Source organism: Polypterus senegalus, chromosome 8 (assembly GCF_016835505.1).
Source record: "Polypterus senegalus isolate Bchr_013 chromosome 8, ASM1683550v1, whole genome shotgun sequence".
In the NCBI taxonomy this organism is placed as follows: Eukaryota; Metazoa; Chordata; class Cladistia; order Polypteriformes; family Polypteridae; genus Polypterus; species Polypterus senegalus.
Window position 1 is genome coordinate 55,660,629 of NC_053161.1, and position 22,605 is coordinate 55,683,233.

Genomic DNA, 22,605 nt, shown 5'->3' on the forward strand with positions numbered 1-22,605 from the left:
ATGGAAAAAGAGATTGCAAGGTACCCAGTTGCTCCAAGACTAGGTTAAAAGTGTACCTACTGTATCATATTGCAGAGTTAATTTGTAAATAGTCATTCAGTTCATGGAATTGAAATACTGGTGATTTTCTCAGCTAATTCTGTAAATGACTCAAGAATAAATGCCTGAAAATCTATTTTGTCCTTCACATTAACATATGTTTACCAAAGGATCAACAAGGCAGCGCCAAGTTCTTCTGCAAATATTTCGTTTAAAAGACCGCAGACTTCTAAAGTATAGGAGTACTTTAAGCTAAAGCCAATTAACACTGTGTCCTGTACACTCTACAAATGTGAAATGGCGTATCATAGCAGCATAACAGCTATGCAGGAACATCCAAGACGGACGCATCTTGGAGACTTTTATGAAGACACCACCAGTTCTGATTGGTAAATCGCTGCATTCTACAGTCATTTATTTTTCTGAGCGCTGAACTTCACAAAGGACCTGTAACCCCAGCAACGATACAGTAGTAGGATTTTTCAGAAAAAGCTTATAATTAGTTTTTTAAAAAAAAAGATATGATGTAAATATAATGTACTGTGTGACAGAAGTAGTGTATAATAAGCAGAATAACATATTGTTAGCTAGTGAGGTTTATGATGCGTTAATTTACCCTCAATTTATATTAGTTTTTTTTGCCCAAATTTTTGATACATAAACTGGTGTTACTTGAATTAATAAGTTTAGTTCAAGAGTTACTTAAACTGATTTTTGCACTAATGTTGGACTGCTAAACAGATTGTTATTGAAATCTGATTAAAAAAAGCTCCACAGTTACTTCACCTTGTGTATTTCCACTTTTATTGTACTGCTAAGCTGATGTGATCTGTAAGAACTGATTCAAACTGCACTACTTTTGTTATCAAATGTTTATTTGTGAACTAAAATTATTTAGATTCGGAAAGATTTTGAATTTACATTTCCTTTTGCACTTTATTACACAATACAATGTTGATTTTTTAATGATAAAAGTTCATGTTTGTTTTTAATCCAAAATTATTATTGTTGACCGACAAGTTTGTTATATATTCTGTCACTTTACTCTATTAAAAGGACTCAGAATCACAGGATGGCTTGTTTGTGTGCTATTTACTTCCTCCATCTATATCCCATAATATGCACTTAATCACATCAGCCTTACATATAAAGTAACAGATGTTTCTAGCTATTCCCATATGCCTAGTCTTTGACTAGAAGCCGTACTGTTCAAGCGATTCACCAGGTGCCTGTACCTTTTCATTAAATTTGTAGCACACGCATTGGGTTTGCATTTGGCATTACATAAGCCTCAAAATGGTTATAATATGTTTCTAATTTCTTACTGTCGTCTGTTGTAGATGTCATGTCCTTTGTCACCATTACACAGCAGCAAGTAACTACACTATTCCACTTTGTCTTGAAGTGGGCCCATGAACGTTAGTTGTTCGTGCTGTTTGAACTTTTGCTACGAGTCTGGCAAATTAACTCAATTTCCTAGTCCATTCAAGATGAAGGAACTCAAGCAACATCCATAACTATTTATTTTAAATATTTAGTTTTTTACTCAAAAACCATGTTACATGTTCTGCTGCTTTATTCTTTTAAAAGTACTCAGAACCACAGGATGCCGTCTTTGTGTGCCATTTACTGGCTTCATCTACAGTATATCCATAATATACATACCATCCCATAATATGCAGTTAATCCCAGCAGCCTTACATTTAAAGTAACAGGTGTCTCTGTAGATCCTACAAGTTATTTATTAGATTAGTCGATGATTTGAAAAAATATTGGCTAGACTAATCACTTTAAAAAAGTCGTTAGCCCTACAGGCCTTAGTCAAACTTGCTTTGGTTATGATGTTTTCATTGTTCAGAGAATGTAGGGGTGAAAATATGTTTGTATTGATCAAAAATGATCATTTGATCTTGACAGTCACTGCTCGATGGACTTGTGGAAATCATTTATCTTGTTCTCTTCTTGAAATGTTCAAGGAGGATGATGAATTAAAGGTAAAACAGAACTACAAACATAAGAATTTACTATCTACTATCTAATCTACTTGCAGAGCAATAATTGCTGTGGCAAAAAAATCAATAACATTTAAGATAATCAGAACGTGGGAAATCTTTTTGTTGTTCTCATAAATCCAGTGGTAGCTAAAGTATGTTCATGACATTAATCTGTAAATTCTAAAACGTTTTCTAATTGTACACAGTCATCTCAGTAAAGATAATACAAATGTACTGACTTAAGTATGGAATATAAGAAGAGTAACGCAATTAAATGAAACAGTAAATTTTCCACAGTGTTTGCTCTAGTGGTTGTTTTTGTCAGGAATTGTGAGAGAGAGACTGAGCTAAGCAGATATTTCATTCTGATTATTGCAGGAGTCTTGAGGAGTTGAAATATTGATTCATAGAATAATCCCCTTTGGTGCTTCTGAGGTAATTTCTGATTTCATGGACTGGGGAAAACTCAATGAAACTAAATTAATTTGGCTAACATATACACACCAACCTGGGATGATAATGAATTCACAACTAATGATTCTTAATTCCTAATATGTACAGTGGATTCAGAAAGTATTTAGACTTGTTATAAAATCATTTAAATTAATATGTCCTCACATCAAGCAACGCTCAATACCCGAGACTGACAGAGTGCGAAGAGAAACAAATATTCAAGATCTTTGCTATGACACTTGGAGTCTGGCTCAGGTGCATCTCTTTCTGTTGATCATCATCAAAATGTTTCTATACTTTGTGGAGTTCTGTGGTCAATTCAACTGTTTAGAAATGATTAGAAAAGGCACACACCACTCCAAAGAAATTTCCACAGCAAACAATTATGAATCAGAGTATAACATGAGCCATGAAGTTGAAGGAATTGACTGCAGAAATTAGAGACAAGATTGTGTGGTGCCATAAATCTGGGGTATTCTGTAAAAATTCAAGCAGCGATGAGGATATTCAAGAGTACAGTTGCCTTCATAATTCTTAAATAGAAGAAGCCTGGAACAACTACAGCTCTTCCTAGAGCTGGCCACCCAGCCAAACTGAGTAATGGTGAAAGAAGGGCCATGGTAAGAGAGGTGACCAAAAACTTGCTGGCCACCCTGGCTGAGATCCAGAAAACCTGGCAGATATGGGAGAAAATTCTAGAAGGAAGACTATCATTGTAACACTCCACCGATCTGGACTTTATTACAATGTGGCAGAACATAGACATCTCTTCAGTAAAAGATACATGGAAGCTGGGTTTAGCACAGTTAGAGCGGACAGAGATGCAAATACCTGCAGGAAGCGGAAAGGAGGAGGACTCACTCTCTATGTGAATACAAGGGGGTGCAACTCGACATGTAAATGTCAAAATCTCCACTTAGCTTCATGGACATCGAACTGTTGGCTGTAAGTCTGTGTCCCTATTACTTGTCCAGAGAGTTTGGACACGCCATTGTTGTTATTGTTTACATCCCTCCTTGGGCAGACGTGGAGATAGCGGGTAACGTCATCCACGCCGCTGTTGCTAAACTACAAACGCAGCCCCCTGAGGCAGTTGTGCTGGAGACTTTAACCATGTGACGCTGGACAAAACATTACCTGCCTTTTCCCAGGGCCTTTTTGTAACACCCGGGGAAATAGGACTATTGACCTACTGTATGCAAACGTTAAAGACGCATACAGCGCCACCCTGCTGCCTGCACTTGGGAAAGCAGATCATAACCTGGTTCTGCTTCAGCCTCACTATAAACCAAAAGTGAGGGAACTACGTACAACCACACACTCATTCAGGAAGTGGTCCCCTGAGGCAGAGCAGGCTCTGAGAGACTGCTTTGGAACTACGGACTGGGATATCCTGCAGGGGTCACATAGTGAGAACATTGAGGAGGTTGTTGACTGCATTACTGACTACATCAACTTCTGTATGGACATTGTAGTTCCAGTAAGAACAGTACACTGCTATGTTAACAACAAGCCATGGATTACAAGTGACATCAAGAGTCTTTTTACACAAGAACAAAAGGGCTTTTAAAGGCAGTGATCAGCATGAGCTCAAGCCTGTGCAGAAGGAACTCCGAGTACAGCTCAGGGTGGTGAAGAGCAGTACAGGAGAAAGCTGGAGCAGAAGTTGCAGAATAACAGCATGAAAGAAGTGTGGGATCGGATGAAGATCATCACTGGCTGCAGCTCAAAACGGGTTGCCACCATCAAGAGAGACGTTGAGAGAGCAAACCAGATGAACAACTTCTTTAACAGGTCTGACCACCCTAACCCACTCTCACCTCGGACTACTGCACCCTCCATCCATCCATCTGCTGATACTGGCATAGGAGAGACATCCCCACCCACAATTACTGCAGCCCAGGTAAGCAGAGAGCTGAGGAGACCGTGCCAGCAAAACAGTGGGTCCAGATGGAGTATCGCCACGACTGCTGAAGGAAGGCCTGGCGTTGGAGCTGGGTAGTCCTCTACAGTGCATCTTCTACCTGAGCCTGGAACCGGGGAGAGTCCCGAGGCTTTGGAAAACATCTTGCATCACCCCAGTCCTAAAGGTATCATGTTCTGGTGAGCTGAATGACAGAGCCTGTCCCTCTGACGTTGCATGTGATGAAGACCATGGATCGGCTGCTCCTTCACCACCTGAGGCCACAGGTCCGCCACGCCCTTGACCCTCTGCAGTTCGCATACCAGGAAAAGGTGGGAGCGGAAGATGCCAACATCTATATTATGCTACACTGATCCCTCTCCCACTTGGACAGAGGCAGTGGTGCTGTAAGAATTATGTTTCTGGACTTCTCTAGTGCCTTCAACACCATCCAACCTCTGCTCCTTAGGGACTGCTGACAGAGATGGGAGTAGACTCACACCTGGTGGCATGGATCATGAACTATCTTACAGATAGACCTCAGTATGTGCGTCTCGGTAACTGCAGGTCTGACATTGTGGTCAGCAACACAGGAGCACCGCAGCGGACTGTACTTTCTCCTGTCCAGTTCAGCCTATATACATCAGACTTCCAATACAACTCGGAGTCCTGCCATGTGCAAAAGTTCACTGATGACATTGCTGTCTTAGGCTGCATCAGGAGTGGGCTGGAGGAGGAGTATAGGAACCTAATCAAGGACTTTGTTAAATGGTGCGACTGAAACCACCTACAACTGAACACCAGCAAAACCAAGGAGCAGGTGGTGGATTTTAGGAGGACCAGACCCTCATGGACCCCGTGATCATCAGAGGTGACTGTGTACAGAGAGTGCAGACCTATAAATACATGGGAGTGCAGGTGGATGATAAATTGGACTGATGCTCTATGCAAGACAGGACAGAGCCGACTATACTTCCTTAGAAGGCTAGCGTCTTTCAACATCTGCAATAAGATGCTGCAGATGTTCTATCAGACATTTGTGGCGAGCGCCCTCATCTACGTGGTGGTGTGCTGGGGAGGCAGCATAAAGAAGAGAGACGTCTCACGCTTGGACAAACTGATGAGGAAGGCAGGCTCTATTGTAGGCATGGAGCTGGATAGTTTGACATCTGTGGCAGAGCGACGGGCGCTAAGCAGGCTCCTGTCAGTCCTGCACCACTGACAGACTAAGGAGATCGTTCCTCCCCAACACTATGTGACTCTTCAATATTATCAGTATACTGCTGCTGAAGTATGTGAATATCCCCTTGGGATTAATAGATAGTCTAGCTCTATCTCTCTATCTATCTATCTATCTTGGAATTTGCACTAAGACACCAAAAGGACTCTCAGACTGTGAGAAACAACATTTTCTAGTCTGTTGGTGGCAGCATCAAGCTATGGGGTTGTTTTTTAAATTGGGAGACTAGACATGGTTGAGGAAAAGCTGAACGGAACAAAGTGCAAAGATATTTTAATAAAAAACTGCACCAGAGCACTCCGGACCTCAGACTGGGATGAAAGTTTTCCTTCCAACAGGACACTGACCCAAAGTACAAAGCAAAGGCTAAACAGTTCTATCAAACGGTTGTGGCGAGCGCCCTCTTCTTCGTGGTGGTGTGCTGGGGAGGCAGCATAAAAAAGAAGGACGTCTCACACTTGGACAAACTGGTGAGGAATATCCTTACGGATAACTTTGGAAATGTCTTTGAGTTTCCCAGCCTGAGCCAGGACAACTGAACATCTTTGAAGAATCCTGAAAATAGTTGTGCACCCACAATCTGTATCCAAACATGCCAGAACTTGAGAGGATCTGCAGAGGGGAATGGCAGAAAATCCACAAATCCAAGTGTGCAAGCAAAGCTTGTCATGTCATAATCAAAATAACATTACGCTGGAATTCTGCCAAAGATGCTTCAGGTAAGTGTTGAGTAAAGGGTCTAAATACTTGTGTTAATGTGATATATCAGTTTTTTATTGTTAATAAATTTGAAAAAAAAATCTAAAATCCAGTGTTCACTTTATCATTATGGCATATTGAGGGTTGCACGACAAGGGGAAAAAACGAATTTAAATGATTTTAACACAAGGCTGCAAAATAACAAAATATGAAAAAATGAATGTGTTTCTTATCCACTGGTCCACTGGTCTGAAGAAGCACAGGTCTTTCAATGCTACTTTAATATGGTAGCTAAAAGTGACTCTATTCTGACTTTTGACTCATGTTTTTGAGCCTGCATGCACAACATGAATACAACAATTTTAAAAGTCAGACTGATGAAAACTAAAAGATTTTAGTTTCTGCTCAACTTGACATCATTTCACCGCAGGCCATGTGCAAATTTGTCAACTCATGATGGCAAGAAAGAATCAAGAGAGAATCAGGAATCAAGAAATGAAAGATAAGAGTAGTTGGTTTGAGCGAATTTATCCCTGCAGGTATTCCGTACATAGAAGCAGCTGACCCAAAGGCCAGGAGACAGGACTGATGAGAGCGTTGGGGACGGTTTGGATTCAAAAGAGTTGCTATGAGACAAGTGCAAATACTTTCTAAAAAGTTTTGATTCCATGAGATTTTTTGATAGTCATACTTCTCTAAAAATCATACATATTTGAAACCAAAAAAAGCTACATTCACATATCAAACAAAGGTTGTACACAGTGATTCATAACATTGGCGCAGTTGCGCTTTGTATCAATGCAACATTTATGAAAAGGAATAACAATTAGAAACAACAAAAATTAGAGTAATAATTGAACATATAAAACGGGCCAAATCAGCACACTTCAAACTGGATGATAATCCTAAATGATAACCCTAAAAATAACTGTAGTTAAAATATGTATATAAAAAAACACAGCAAACCCAGACCAGTCAAAGATATCCTGCATTTAACTTTTTTTCCTGTCAGTCCCAAATGGGAAGTTAAACAAAATGACACCTTTTATTGGCTAACTAAAAACATGTATACATCGTGCCTGAAGAAGAAGCCTGAGTTGCCACGAAAGCCTGCATATTGTAATCTTTTCAGTTAGCCAATAAAAGGTGTCATTTTTCTTAACTTCTCATTACATCCATAATGGCTAATGCTGTACAACACCCTAGTACTACTGTCAGTCCCTACAAAAACAATTCATGGGTGATCTCTTTTATTTCAAAAGCATTTCCCTCCCTGCTGAAGTCAAAATCTATTCAAACAAATATTTAAAGTCTAAATTAAACTAGAGCCGTGCAAGGCCAATATGTTGCAGTTTGGAAGAAAACTGCTTTGGCATTAATAATGAAAAATTTGAGGACCCAATATTATTATTTTCTTATTTAAATTCAAATACCTGCACATTTTTATTTCTACCTATGTCTGAAGTTGTCAGGTTGCTTGGCACATTATAATAATAGGCTCATAGTCATCTACAATGGGAAGAGGTGAGCAAGAAGGACAAGCAGAAGAAGCGTTTTCTGTCATTCTTGCTATGATGCTCAAGTACATTAATCTGCTCTGTTTATGACAATAGTATTTCACCAATTCCAACTTCCACTGATGTTTGAAGCACAGATGTTATCTTTGGTACTTTGGAAATGACCTGTTGTGCTAGTTGCTTGATTTTGATTCATTTTTCCTTTTCTTATCATGATGAAACTCTTCATTGTCTACAGTCTAACTTATGCAGATTTTCTTGCCTTTCTCCATATGTTGCCTGTAACGTCACACAGCATGACACCCCAGTTTTCACTGTTTCATTTAGCCTAAAACTGCATACAATGTTTTTTCTTTTTGAAAAAATTAAATATAGCTTTTGTGGTTGACTTTATCAAGGTCTGTTGAGGTGATCCTTTGGTTCTGGAGAGATCTGTTACCCCAGTGACTGTATCTCAAACTACATTAACGATTTTACATTTTAGCTAGGTCTAATAAAAAAGATATACACATTATTGCATATGTTAATAATACTCTTTGCATCTTCCTAAAACAAGAATAGCAAACAATATATATTAAAAACATAATTTTTTTAAGTGTGATTAAACACATGCCCCTTGACTAATCGCAATTGTGGATGTGAATGTGACTGCTGTATAAATTCTTCGCTGCTCAAACTGAAAAAATCTGTGCCTTCCATATACTGTAAATCCTTGTTATGTGACATAACTGTGCCATGTGAAAGTAATGTGTATTGAGATCCCTCAGCACTGTATCTTCAATTAAATTTAAAGGTCTGCAGTCTGATGTGATCCATTTTGTAATAAATAGCAGTAGTTAATGCTTTCAGTTTTGTTTTAATCATGGGAGTCGACTAATACAGTCTGCTGCAGATCTTACTGCCTAACTTTTGAATTTGTAACAGCGGTATCATGAATATTTTGACTTTGGTGATAAGCCAAGCGCATCATATTTCTTTGATATTTAAATTTGCCTTTACAAATGTCAACAACTTTCTCTTTTGGAACATGCGGGAAAGATTTAAATCAAAAATCAAAACAACCATCACAAATGTAATCTTTCTTAGGCATTGTTAATGGATTAGCTTATATCAGGGGTTTCCAAAAATTAAGTCCTCACAAAATTTTTTATGTATTCTATGGTGAGTGCCCTAACAAACATAAATCCAAAGCAATGAACCTGAGCTGATCTTAAATCTCAGTTACTGCTAACAGTAATCATGCAGCATGATTTTGTATAATACCAGACCTGTTAAGCAAAGCAAAGTTATCAAAGCAACTGACCATTGATATATATGTGATTAAGTGGCATATATTTCTCTGCCAGGGGTTTCCAGCCTTTTTTCTTCACGTACCACCTCCAGGAATTGAAATATTTTGAAGTGTCCCAATTTTCATTCAGTTTTATATTACTTAGTACTGAACTCCAACTAGGGACAACTAAAAGCAAGATTTCTTATCTCCCAACCCTGCTGCTAATACTGCATTTGGGAATTTTAATAAGTGATTATAGAGTTTGTTTTTTGTGTGGTTGTGTACGTCTTTTAGCTTTTCTTACGCACATCAAATACTTTTTAATGAATTATTTCTTAATGTGAGGAGTATAACATTACTTGTTAAGAAATCAAGTCAAAATTAGCATAACATTTCCATATTTTTAAATGTACCAGAATTATAAACACATGGATGCATAGGCAAGCAACTCAACTTACAACTACAAGTCAAAAAGAAGAAATAACTCATAGTTATAGATGTTATAGATCAAAATTGTACCAAGGATGTTCTATGTAGAATAAGTGAAAAGTGTACTATACTAGCATTAAGAATGTTCCGATCAGGATTTTTAAGGCCAATACCGTTCACCGATTTTTTGTTACTTGATCAGCTGATTGCGATACCAATTAGACATTTATTTTCCCTTATTCCTTTAAAAAACTTTTACTCTAAGCTCCCGCATAACTAGACGCATAGAAGCCTAATGTCCTATATTAATGTGTATATAATTAAACTGTACACAACAAGTGTTAACTGCTCATTTTTTTATTAACAAAAATAAAATTCTGTAGGTTTATTATTCAGCAGCCATAAAATGCTAAATACAATTTCCTTAAAATACATACTAATAAAATATGTACAAAAATATTTATCCATAATACAGTTGTGCTTGAAAGTTTGCAAACCCTTTAGAATTTTCTATATTTCTGCTTAAATATGACCTAAAACATCACCAGATTTTCACTCAAGTCCTAAAAGTAGATAAAGAGAAAGCAGTTAAACAAATGAGGCAAAAATATTATACTTGGTCATTTATTTATTGAGGAAAATGATTGAATATTACATATTTGTGAGTGGCAAAAGTATTTGAACCTTTGCTTTCAGTATCTGGTGTGACCCCCCTCTGCAGCAATAACTGCAACTAAATGTTTCCGATAACTTTTGATCATTCCTGCACACCGGCTAGGAGGAATTTTAGCCCATTCCTCCATACAGAACAGCTTCAACTCTGGGATGTTGTTGGGTTTCCTCACATTAACTGCTCGCTTCAGGTCCTTCCACAACATTTCGATTGGATTAAGGTCAGGACTTTGACTTGGCCATTCCAAAACATTAACTTTATTCTTCTTTAACCATTCTTTGGTAGAGCGACTTGTGTGCTTAGGGTCGTTGTCTTGCTGCCTGAGATTCAGTTCATGGACAGATGTCCTGACATTTTCCTTTAGAATTCTCTGATATAATTCAGAATTCATTGTTCCATCAATGAAGGCAAGCAGTCTTGGCCCACATACAGCAAAACAGGCCCAAACCATGATACTACCACCACCATGTTTCACAGATGGGATAAGGTTCTTATGCTGGAATGCAGTGTTTTCCTTTCTCCAAACATAACGCTTTTCATTTAAACCAAAAAGTTCTATTTTGGTCTCATCCACAAAACATTCTTCCAATAGCCTTCTGGTTTGTCTACGTGATCTTTAGCAAACTGCAGACGAGCAGCAATGTTTTTTTTGGAGAGCAGTGGCTTTCTCCTTGCAACCCTGCCATGCACACCATTGTTATTCAGTGTTCTCCTGATGGTGGACTCATGAACATGAACATTAGCCAATGTGAGAGAGGCCTCCAGTTGCCTAGAAGTTACCGTGGGCTCCTTTGTGATCTCACCAACTATTACATGCCTTGCTCTTGGAGTGATCTTTGTTGGTCGACCACTCCTGGGGAGGGTAACAATGGTCTTGAATTTCCTCCATTTGTACACAATCTGTCTGACTGTGGATTGGTGGAGTCCAAACTCTTCAGAGATGGTTTTGTGACCTTTTCCAGCCTGATGAGCATCAACAACTCTTTTTCTGAGGTCCTCAGAAATCTCCTTTGTTCATGCCATGATACACTTCCACAAACGTGTTGTGAAGAGCAGACTTTGATAGATCCCTGTTCTTTAAATAACACAGGGTGCCCACTCACACCTGATTGTCATCCCATTGATTGAAAACACCTGACTCGAATTTCACCTTCAAACTAACTGCTAATCCTAGAGGTTCACATACTTTTGCCACTCACAAATATGTAATATTCGATCATTTTCCTTAATAAATAAATGACCAAGTATAATATTTTTGCCTCATTTGTTTAACTTGTTTCTCTTTATCTACTTTGTGTGAAAATCTGATGATGTTTTAGGTCATATTTATGTAGAAATATAGAAAATTCTAAAGGGTTCACAAACTTTCAAGCACAACTGTACTACATAAAAGAAAATAAAATGCTTCCCATAATTACAAGCTATCATGTTGTTTAATTTTTTTTTGTAATGTACCTATCTGAAACAAGGGTTCTTGAAAAAGTTAATTTTACTATTTCTCTAACAACAAAAAAATATACATTTTTTATATTTATATGTATCCATCCATCCATCCTTCCATTATCCAACCAGCTATATCCTAACTACAGGGTCATGGGGGTCTGCTGGATCCAATCCAAGCCAACACAGGGCACAAGGCAGGAAACAAACCCCGGGCAGGGCACCAGCCCACCACAGGGCACACACACACACACACACCAACCACACATTGTGCAAAATGACCCCCTGATGATATTACACTACTTTAAACTTTAAATACCCTCAAGTAAGCATTGTGTTTATTTTTTGCAGTATCAATGATAGCAAACAAGTCTAAGACCAATTACAATAAGTATTCAATTGATATTTGCACCGAGATTTTTATATACATACTGGTGTCTCATTTGTAAAAGCCATCAGCCAAATGATCTACAATACAATGAAGAAGTTATATTGTTGCCTCATTCCATTACAAAACCCTAAATCAAAACTATAAGCATATTGTGTATAAGTATTTGTGTAAGAGGAGAGTCTTCAGAGGCATTTCTTTAAATGGTAAGGGACTACACTGAAGGGCTGAAGGTAGACAGCTTGTCCCACCAGCAAAACTATTATCAGCTATTACTGCTCAAAAATGTTAAAGTTGTTTAAAATCTATTACCTTACCTCTCTGGCTCTGTTGAAGGCCTCTTTGATAGCGGTTATTTAGTTCTGTCTTGGGAAGACATTCTGCGCATGTGTGTGAGCAGACATCACTTCAGAGACAGGCACACTTTTTCAATTGCTTTGCCAATATGTGTGGCATGTTGTGAAGAAAACCATGATTTGCCAAGTCCATGCTTGCCATGTCCATGTAGTGCTCATTAATTATTTTGACTTCAAAACATTAGTTCTCCAAGTTAAACCTGCTATTTGTAGGTTTGTTTTAGAGCATTAGTTGCCCAGGTAACTGAGCTGGATTTTGCTAAATCTCTTCTAGAACAGGCACATCCTAAACCTGTTCCAAAAAGCAGGATTAGTGAGCTATCTGCAGGTTTGACCTCATAGACCACATAATTCTGGCCTATTCTGTTCTAGAAATGCAGGTTTGGTTAAAGTCCAGGTTTTCTGGAATGGAATTTGCCTGATTTACATTAATCCTGAATTACTTTAACTGGCATTTACACTAATCCTGCTTTCTGATACAAACCTCAGCACACAGCTCAATCAAACAAATAGGAATACCATATAATAACAATAATACGTAGAGAGACCCATGTAACATTGTTACTTAAATTTGATAAGACTGTTAACTGCGTAAGAGTTAATTATGAGCCCAGTGTGTTTATCCATTCATCCATCCATTCATCATCCAACCCACTATATCCTAGCAACAGGGTTACTGGGGTCTGCCAGCCAACACAGGGCACAAGGCAGGAAACAAACCTTGGGCAGGGTGCCAGCCCACCGCAGGTGTGTTTATTTTAAAGTTATATTAATGAACACTTGCCATGTAAGTGTCCAGTTGAACACAATAAGTGTTTGTTAAAGTACTGTGGCCTTTGATACCACAACCATTACCTCGTTACAAACTTTAAACCTAGCTTGTAATATACCAAACACCGTCATAAATGCATTAAGATTAAATTAATATACAATTAATATACAGGACTATCTGGGAAAATCTCTGCAATCTTCTTCCATAATATAAAGGAATTGGTGGTGTGTTACAGGTAGCGACTGAGCAAAATTATATTCAGTTTAGTGTCTCTTATTTTGGGGTGGATGGTTCGCCTTGCTTACGGTTCTCCAACTTGTGTTTACAGTACTTATACTCTTTCTTCAACAGAGTGTTTTCATTGTTATATCTAATAAGTACATTTCACATGTGGGGATTATGTATAAATTTTCCCTGTGGATTAGCCCTGAAGTTGTAAATAGGCGTAAGTGGGCTATAAATTGGGGTTTTAAAGTAAAGGACATTTTTATGTGTTACTTTTAGAAAAACAAATACATGTCAATAATAAAAGGGACAATAGGCAAAATAAATGAAAAGGCAAATTTCCTGAGTAATCCCGTTATAGGTTATTGTTAGTAATTATCTAAAGGAGGTAAATATTTACCTGTCTCACAAAAGAGTCGCTTGCTTTGAAAAATTTAGACTGCTTTGATTAGTATCTCATCAACATACTGTACCATATTGTGATAACAGAACTGCCTGCTTCCTTAGAATTACTTCCTTTGAAAATTAACAAGTTCTGGGGACATTGGTCCCTAATCTGTATATAGTGGTCTATGCACATCTTGATAGTTAGTAACAATAATATTGTTTAGCAAGAGGATATTGGTATGTTCTATTGTGTTAACTGATTGTCATGTTGACATTGAAGCATTTATATACCCCTGGGTAAATGAGAATAAAAAACTTTGGTCAGAAATTCCAAACTGCTACCTACTTCTTTTATGCTTTTGGCACCATATCGCTGTGGCTACAACCAGAAGCAACAGTGGCTTTTACCTGAGGCCGGTAACATATATTGTTAAGTGCAGCCTTCAATACACAATTCACTTATTTCTTAGTAATCGCTGTATTGGGAGGTGAATTAACATATGTGCTACGTAAAAATCGGTACATTCTATATTGCATAAATAGATCTTGCTTAGTTTAGGCTTACCACACACCACCATTCAAATTCCTTGTTACTTTATTCCCTTTTAAACATGTTGATAGTAGGCCGAAGTGCATAAAAATAAACTGGGAAAATTTAGAAGTGACTCACAAGCAGCCCTCTTCATGTTTGCTGTGCTACTGCCTTCTAACATAGACCAAGCAAGGGAGTGAGAATGAAAAAAGAGACAGGCTTCATAATAACAGAGGAAAAAGCATGCTGCAGATATGAACCCCCACCTCCTACTGTTTAAACATCAACCAGCTACATAAGCCTAAAACATGAAACAACTAGTGTACAGCATATTACACAAAACCACACTGAAACTTAAATCTACAAATATTGAACTGCTGTAATTTAAGATTATGTTCCAAAATTCTATGTAAGTGTATATACGTTTCTTATTCTTTATACTAAACATTCACAATATTTTTTGGATTTTACCATCTCTAATATTTATTTAGCTAAAATCTTTTTAGCTTATTCATAATTTATTATTCATAATAATGATCATGTGATTTAAAAATAAGTTATTTTGTATATATACACAAAAGATTCAAGTTTTAATTGTAGAGACAACTTTTCCTATGGAGTGGCTCATTAAGTGATATAACACATTCATAATCAATTCTGGAAATCCCTGTAGTCAGGTCTCATGCTTTTCTAGCCTCCAATTTATTTTTGTGTGAAAAACATATGATTATTTCTCCACTTAAAACTGCCTTTAGAGTTTCCAGCACTGATCTATAAAATAAAAAAAAGAACTTAAGAGATGAACTCTAGAAAGTCATCATCCATTAGTAACACACAGGGGTTAAGAAAACAGATGTAAACGAGTTTGTATTACATAATGGTGTAAACTTCACAAGCTTCCAAGCCTTTTAAAACTTCTTTAATTGTGAATTTGCCTGTCAGGTTGCATCACCTGCACAATCTTTTTCTTCTTTCGGCTGCTCCTGTTCGGGGCTGCCACAGCAGATCATCTTCTTCCATATCCCTTGTTCTGTTACACCCATCACCTGCATGTCCTCTCTCACCACATCCATAAACCTTTGTTTAGGCCTTCCTCTTTTCCTCTTCCCTGGGAGCTCTATCCTTAGCATCCTTCTCCCAATATACCCAGCATCTGTCCTCTGCACATGCCCAAACCAACGCAATCTCGCCTCTCTGACCCTCTAATGTACTCATTTCTAATCCTATCCATCCTCGTCACACCCAGTTGTAAATATTAGCATCTTAGCAACTCTGCCACCTCCAGCTCTGTCTCCTGCTTTCTGGTCAGTGCCATCGTCTCCAACCCATATAACATAGCTGGTCTCACTACAGTCCTGTAGACCTGCCCTTTCAATGTTGCTAATACCCGTCTGTCACAAATTACTCCTGACACTCTTCTCCACCATTCCATCCTGCCTGCACTCTCTTTTTCTCCTCTCTTCCACAATCCCCTTTACTCTGTACTATTGATCCGAGGTATTTAAACTCATCCACCTTCGCCAACACTACTCCTTGCATCCTCACCATTCCACTGACCTCCCTCTAATTGATACACATGTATTCTGTCTTGTTCCTACTGACCTTTATTGCTCTCCTCTCTAGAGCTTATCTCCACCTCTTCAGGGTCTCCTAAACCTGCTCCCTACTATCGCTACAGATCACAATGTCATCAGCAAACATCATAGTCCTCAGGGACTCCTGTCTAATCTCATCTGTCAACCTGTCCATCACCATTGCAAATAAGAAAGGCCTCAGAGCCAATCCCTGATGTAATCCCACCTCCACTTTGAATGAATTCGTCGCTCCTTCCACAGACCTCATCATTGTCACACTTCCCTCGTACATATCCTGTACAACTCTTACGTAATTCTCTGCCACTTCTGACTTTCTCATACAATACCACAGCTCCTCTTGAGGCACCCTGTCATATGCTTTCTCCAGGTACACAAAGATGCAACTCCTTCTGGCCTCCTCTAAACTTTTCCATCAGCATCCTCAGAGCAAACATTGCATCTGTGGTGCTCTATCTTAGCATGAAACCATACTGCTGCTCACTAATCATCACTTCACTTCTTAACCTAGCTTCCACTACTCTTTCCCATACCTTCATGCTGTGGCTCATCATTTATTCCCCTGTAGTTACTGCAGTCCTGCACATCCCCCTTATTCTTAAATATCAGCACCAGCACACTTCTTCTCCACTCCTCAGGCATCCTCTCACTTTCCAAGATTCCATTAAACAATCTGGTTAAAAAATCCACTGCCATCTCTCCTAGACACCTCCATGCTTCCATAGGTATGTCATCTAGACCAACGGCCTTTCCATTTTTCATCCTAAAAAAACTAACAACATTCATCATCACACCTCCAATTTTCAGCTTCATAATCATTACTCTGCCTGACACTCTTTTCATCTCCAAAACACTCTTGACATACTGTTCCTTCAGAATAACTCCTACCCCATTTCTCCTCCCATCCACACCATGATAGAATGTACCAAAGTATTTCTTACAGTGGTCTTTCATTATTTGTTGCCAAAACTGTAGTTGCTCACAGAAAAGAACTATGTTAGTATCAAAACAAAGTATGTCAAAAAATGCAGTATGGTACATGTGACTACACTGAAGTCATATGCTGCACACAGGTGTGTGGACTACCAGGGAAGTTTAAAGTTCTGTTGTATCAGCATGGCATATTTCCCAGGCTCCACTAGTCACTTCTTGTCTACAAAGTGTTGATCTCAACAGTTGAAATCCAGGAAATACCTGGAGCTACCAAAGAGTCTAAGTAGCACTACACTCTATGGTATGGCTGTTACAAATTCTGTTGGGCCAGATTTTTAAACCAAGAAATTTAGCTGGGCCAGATATTTTCAGTGTCTGGTAAGCAGCATGCAATTACAAATTTTAAAGCAACAAAAATGAATGTACTGAAAAACAAGTAGCGTTTGTTGATTGTTTCCCCTTTTAAATTTCATTACATTTGACACAGGCACATCACAAACTGCATAGAAAAAAACAATAAAACATATTCCCTGCTTTGTGCCCCAATAAATGCAAGTTATCGGCAATATACTGATAACCCAATTGTGTTTCACTCAATCAGAATATGGAACCAATGTAGAAAGCATTTTAAGATGGAGAAGCTTTTATCTGTGGCACCTCTGCAAGAGAACCACCTCCTTCAACCTTCGCAAACATATACAATTTTTAATATTTGGAAAAAAATTGGGATTAACTTGCTTAGAAATCTTTATATAGACAACGTCTTTGCATCCTATGAACAATTACATTCCAAATTTAACATTCCAGCTACACATTTCTTCCACTATCTTCAAATTAGGAACTTTGTTAAACAGAACCTGCCCGATTTTCCTCATCTTGCACCCTTGTCCATGCTGGAAAAAATATTGCTCAATTTCAAGGACTTAGACACAAACTCCGCAATATATAAAATTATTTTACAGTCCCTCCCTTTCAAAGATCCAAGAGAACACTGGGAAAAAATCTCTCACTCAACATATCAGAAAAGGAGTGGAAATTAGCAATGCAGAGAATTCACTCGAGCTCCATATGCGCAAAGCATACAATTATTCAACTCAAAATTATATATCGAGCAAATCTGTCTCGTCTAAAACTCTCCAAAATGTTTCCAGGGCAAGATCCAACCTGCGAACGCTACAATCAAGCTCCAGCCTCACTGAGTCACATGTTTTGGGCCTGCACCAAATTAACATCATTCTGGACCAAAATTTTTAATGACCTTTCAGACAGCCTTGGTGCAACAATACCTCCTAACCCATTAACAGCTGTGTTTGGGGTTTTTCCAGATGGGTTTAAAGTGGAGAAGGGCAAACAAACTGTGATTGCATTCACTACACTTTTGGCACGCAGACTTATTTTGCTAAACTGGAAGGATCCTAACTCTCCTCTTTTAAGTCAGTGGGAAACCAATGTTTTACACTATTTGAAATTGGAAAAAATCAAATACTCAGTTAGAGGATCTGTCCAGATTTTTTTTCAAAACATGGCAGAATCTAATCAGTAATATTTTAGAATAAGCTCTTAAAGCACAGAGGAAGCAATTATTTCCGCAATTCTTTTTCTTCTCCATTCGTCTCTATTAGTCTATCAAACTCATCAATTTATGTATGCTTACAAGCCTTACGCTTTACCCCATTGGCCATGCTTTCTCTTCTCAGGGGTGGGGGTCAACTTTTTCTCAATCTTATTTTTTGTAAAAATTGATTGATTTGTATGGAATGAGTACAATAAAATAAATTAAAAAAAGAAAAAACAATAAAACAGATACAATTGAACAGAATCTAAGGTAGTAGCAATAATTTTTGAAATAAAAAATAAACATTTTGGTCATATCTGACCTGGGCACATCTCAACCTGCATAAAAATAGTGCACAGCATTAGCAAAAACATTTGTTTCATTTTTGAAATAAATTAAATATTTTGGTCATATAGACCCAGGCACGTCACAAAGTGCATTAAACAGAATAAAAAAGAAATATCAATGCTATCAAAGCTATCAATACACAAACCCATAACAAGTGATAACAGTAACTAACTCACATGAATACATATAATGCAAGCTGAGGGAACATAGGTTCGTTACAAATCACCATGTGTGATTAGCAGTGCCTTTTTCGTAAATAAAAAAGTGGTGGTATGCATATGTTGTGTTTGGATGAAGTTTGAGGTACTGTGAAGCTGTGAGGCAAAGAGTCCTAGCGCTACATGCTTTGTTTATTTGGTGAAACAGCATAACATTTAAAATTTGAAACTGACAAATCATCAAGTATAATAATAATAATAATAATAATAATAATAATAATAATAATAGTTATTTACATTTATATAGCGCTTTATTCACTACTCAAAGCTCTTTGCAAACTCCACGGAGGGAGGACATGGAAATCCATGATCTCATTATTGCGAGGCAGTAGCGTAAGTGTACTGTACTGCATATTATTGTGCATATTTTAAAATTGAAAACGCAGAATTTCCCAAAATCAAATAATATTAAGAGCAAGTTAATGACGAGTTCTACATTCTACAAAAAAGTTGTTATGTACTTTCACAAAGCAATCAGGGCTTATTTTTATTGTGTTTTAAGGCAAATTCCAAACTTTTTGCATGTTTTCATCAAATGCAGTCTTTCTAGTCTGTTCATTGCTTTGAGTGTCTATGGCAGTTTATCATCCTTGTAACAGCCATGAATCTGCAGGACCGAAGCATGTGAATGGACGGCCAACCAATCCTATGAAGAATAGTGCAGAGACACTGCACTTTAGTAAAGAGGCTCTCACTGGAGTAACAATTAGATTAATATGCGAAAACCCACATTTGCACCCACTTGATGAAACTGGAATACAACTAAGACTCAGCACACAATTACTTACATAATCATTTAATATGTAGTTGATGCCACAACTACTTGTCGCGGCCGAGGTGCCGGTAACAATGTATTAGTAAGTACCGTTACACAAAAAAAAAAAAATCACTGCCTCACAGACTACTACCACCACTTCTAAACACACACCAATGCTCTGCATTGTAGGTTGAATGCTGCTAGGATACCTGAAGTGTTGCATTCATGGCCTGTACTACTGTAGGTATTTATGGAGGAATTTCTGAAGGCTCGTGAAATGTGTCTTTCTTGGTCTTTCTCTGTGTGGGCTGGGTCACTTGGAGGTTGCTTCTGGGCCATATGTGACCCATGGGTCGCCTTTTGAATAGGCCAGCTCTATCATCATAGCAAATTACATCTACCTCTCAAGTCCTTGTAGGAGGAGTTTAAGGTCATTAGAACCAGAAAAGTGATGCAGTACAGGGACTCATGTGATCTACAGGTAGTAGATAGCTGTAATAAGAGGAGGTAATGGAGAGCAGAGGGAGCAGTTCAACAGGCTGAGGGAAGTCTGCGCCACAAGAGGTTGTGGGGGTAGTAACACAAGGAACAAATCAGACTTTGAGACTTCCCACCCCAGAATAATCAAAGGGAGTGAGGACCAGGAGGTGACAGCAGCACTTGAAAAGTAAAGGTCATACAGATCAATCACAATGAGACAACAAGGAATGTGGACTATGTGGAGAATGTGGCAAGAGGAAGGAGACCTGAGATGAGATATGGAAATCTGAACGACAATGAATAAAATTTCTCATCTGAGCTGTGTATGAGCTATTATTGCAAATGCCACTAAACTTTCACATATGGGGCAAAGCCGAGTTTCCAGTCTACCCACTATGTTCTACATGAGAGACCGTGAAACACATTCTCAGCAGCTGCTCCAAAGCACTTGGTGAAGGACATTACAGATGGTAGAATGACCAAGTCTTGAAGGTTGTCTCTTAAACTACCAGCTCAGAAATTGCTGCAGCCAAGTGTTTTCACCCCTCCAAGCAGATGGTTGCTTTTGTGAGAGCTAGAAGGCAGCTAAAAACCACAGAGAAAACATCAAAAGGCATTTTGGGCTCAGCAACAGATTGGCAGTGGCTGGTAGAACTTGAATGAACTTCCCAAGCCACATTGCTGTCACTAACTTGAAATCAGACCTTGTCACCATGTCTGAGGCCACCAAGCAGGTGGTGATGTTGGAGCAGTTGGATGGTCCCTTGGGAATAACATCTGAAAAGGCCTCTGAGAGTTAACTCATCAAATATGTGGGACTAGTCAGGTATTGCCAGCAAGCGGAGTTGAAAGCCATGTGCTTCCCTGGGGATGTTGACTACAGGGACTTTACAGGCCAGTCCTTGAATAAGGCCTTCATTCACCTGGGCATGAAAGGGGGTAAGAAAAGGAGAGCCATCCACAACACCACCAAAGCAGCAAAGAGAACCTCTGAATGGCTGTGGCTCAAAAGAGAAGAGAAGTAAGTAGCTTATGCGCCAAACTGACACAATCTGAGGTCTAATCAGTCCCAGCTGAGTCACCTGGATGAGGGTGTATGATGCTAAATGTCCAACAATTCCAGGAACATCACATATGATGTGTCCAGTAACAGGAACCCACACACTGTCAATAAATGAAACTGTTATATAATGCACACACAAGGTGTGCTTATACTTTTCCTTGTATAGTGCCCCATATATATAGAATATAGAGTACTGTATGAAATAGGGCTTGAAGTGATAGATAGATAGATAGATAGATAGATAGATAGATAGATAGATAGATAGATAGATAGATAGATACTTTATTGATCCCAAGGGCAAATTCACATTTTTCAGCAGCAGCATACTGATAAAAAACAATAACAAAGAGTGATAAAAAATGCAAGTATGACGGACAATAACGTTGAATAATGTTAACGTTTACCCCCCCGGGTGGAATTGAAGACTCGCATAGTGTGGGGGAGGAACAATCTCCTCAGTCTGTCAGTGGAGCAGGGCAGTGACAGCAATCTCTTGCTGAATATACTCCTTTGCCTGGAGATGACACTGTTCAGTGGATGCAGTGAATTCTCCATGATTGACAGGAGTTTGCTTAGCGCCCATCGCTCTGCTACAGATGTTAAACTGTCCAGCTTCATTCCTACAATAAAGCCTGCCTTCCTAACAAGTTTGTCCAGGCGTGAGACATCCTTCTTCTTTATGCTGCTTCCATAGCACACCACCGTGTAGAAGAGGGCACTCGCCACAACCGTCTGGTAGAACATCTGCAGCATCTTATTGCAGATGTTGAAGGACGCCAACATTCTAAGGAATGCAGATAACAGTGTCGTCAGCGAATGTTTGCACATGGCAGGACTCCGAGTTGTATTGGAAGTCCGATGTATATAGGCTGAACAGGACCGGAGAAAGTACAGTCCCCTGCGGCGCTCCTGTGTTACTGACCACAATGTCAGACCTGCAGTTCCCAAGACGCACATACTGAGGTCTGTCTTAAGATAGTCCATGATCCATGCCACCAGGTATGAATCTACTCCCATCTCTGTCAGCTTGTCCCTAAGGAGCAGAGGTTGGATGGTGTTGAAGGCGCTAGAGAAGTCCAGAAACATAATTCTTACAGCACCACTGCCTCTGTCCAAGTGGGAGAGAGATCGGTGTAGCATACAGATGATGGCATCCTCTGCTCCCACCTTCTCCTGGTATGCGACCTATAGAGGGTTGAGGGCGTGACAGACCTGTGGCCTCAGGTGGTGAAGCAGCAGCCGCTCCATTGTCTTCATCACATGCAATGTCATAGCGACAGGTCGGAAGCCATTCAGCTCACTAGGACGTGATACCTTTGGGACTGGGGTGATGCAAGAT

General features: G+C 38.9%; 1 protein-coding gene across 1 annotated transcript in view; it reads right to left on the minus strand.

The window, feature by feature from the left end:
* LOC120533951 (copine-8) overlaps nucleotides 1-22,605 on the minus strand; it is a 780,386-nt gene that overhangs the window by 388,843 nt on the left and 368,938 nt on the right. The gene's annotated exons all lie outside the window — the stretch shown is intronic.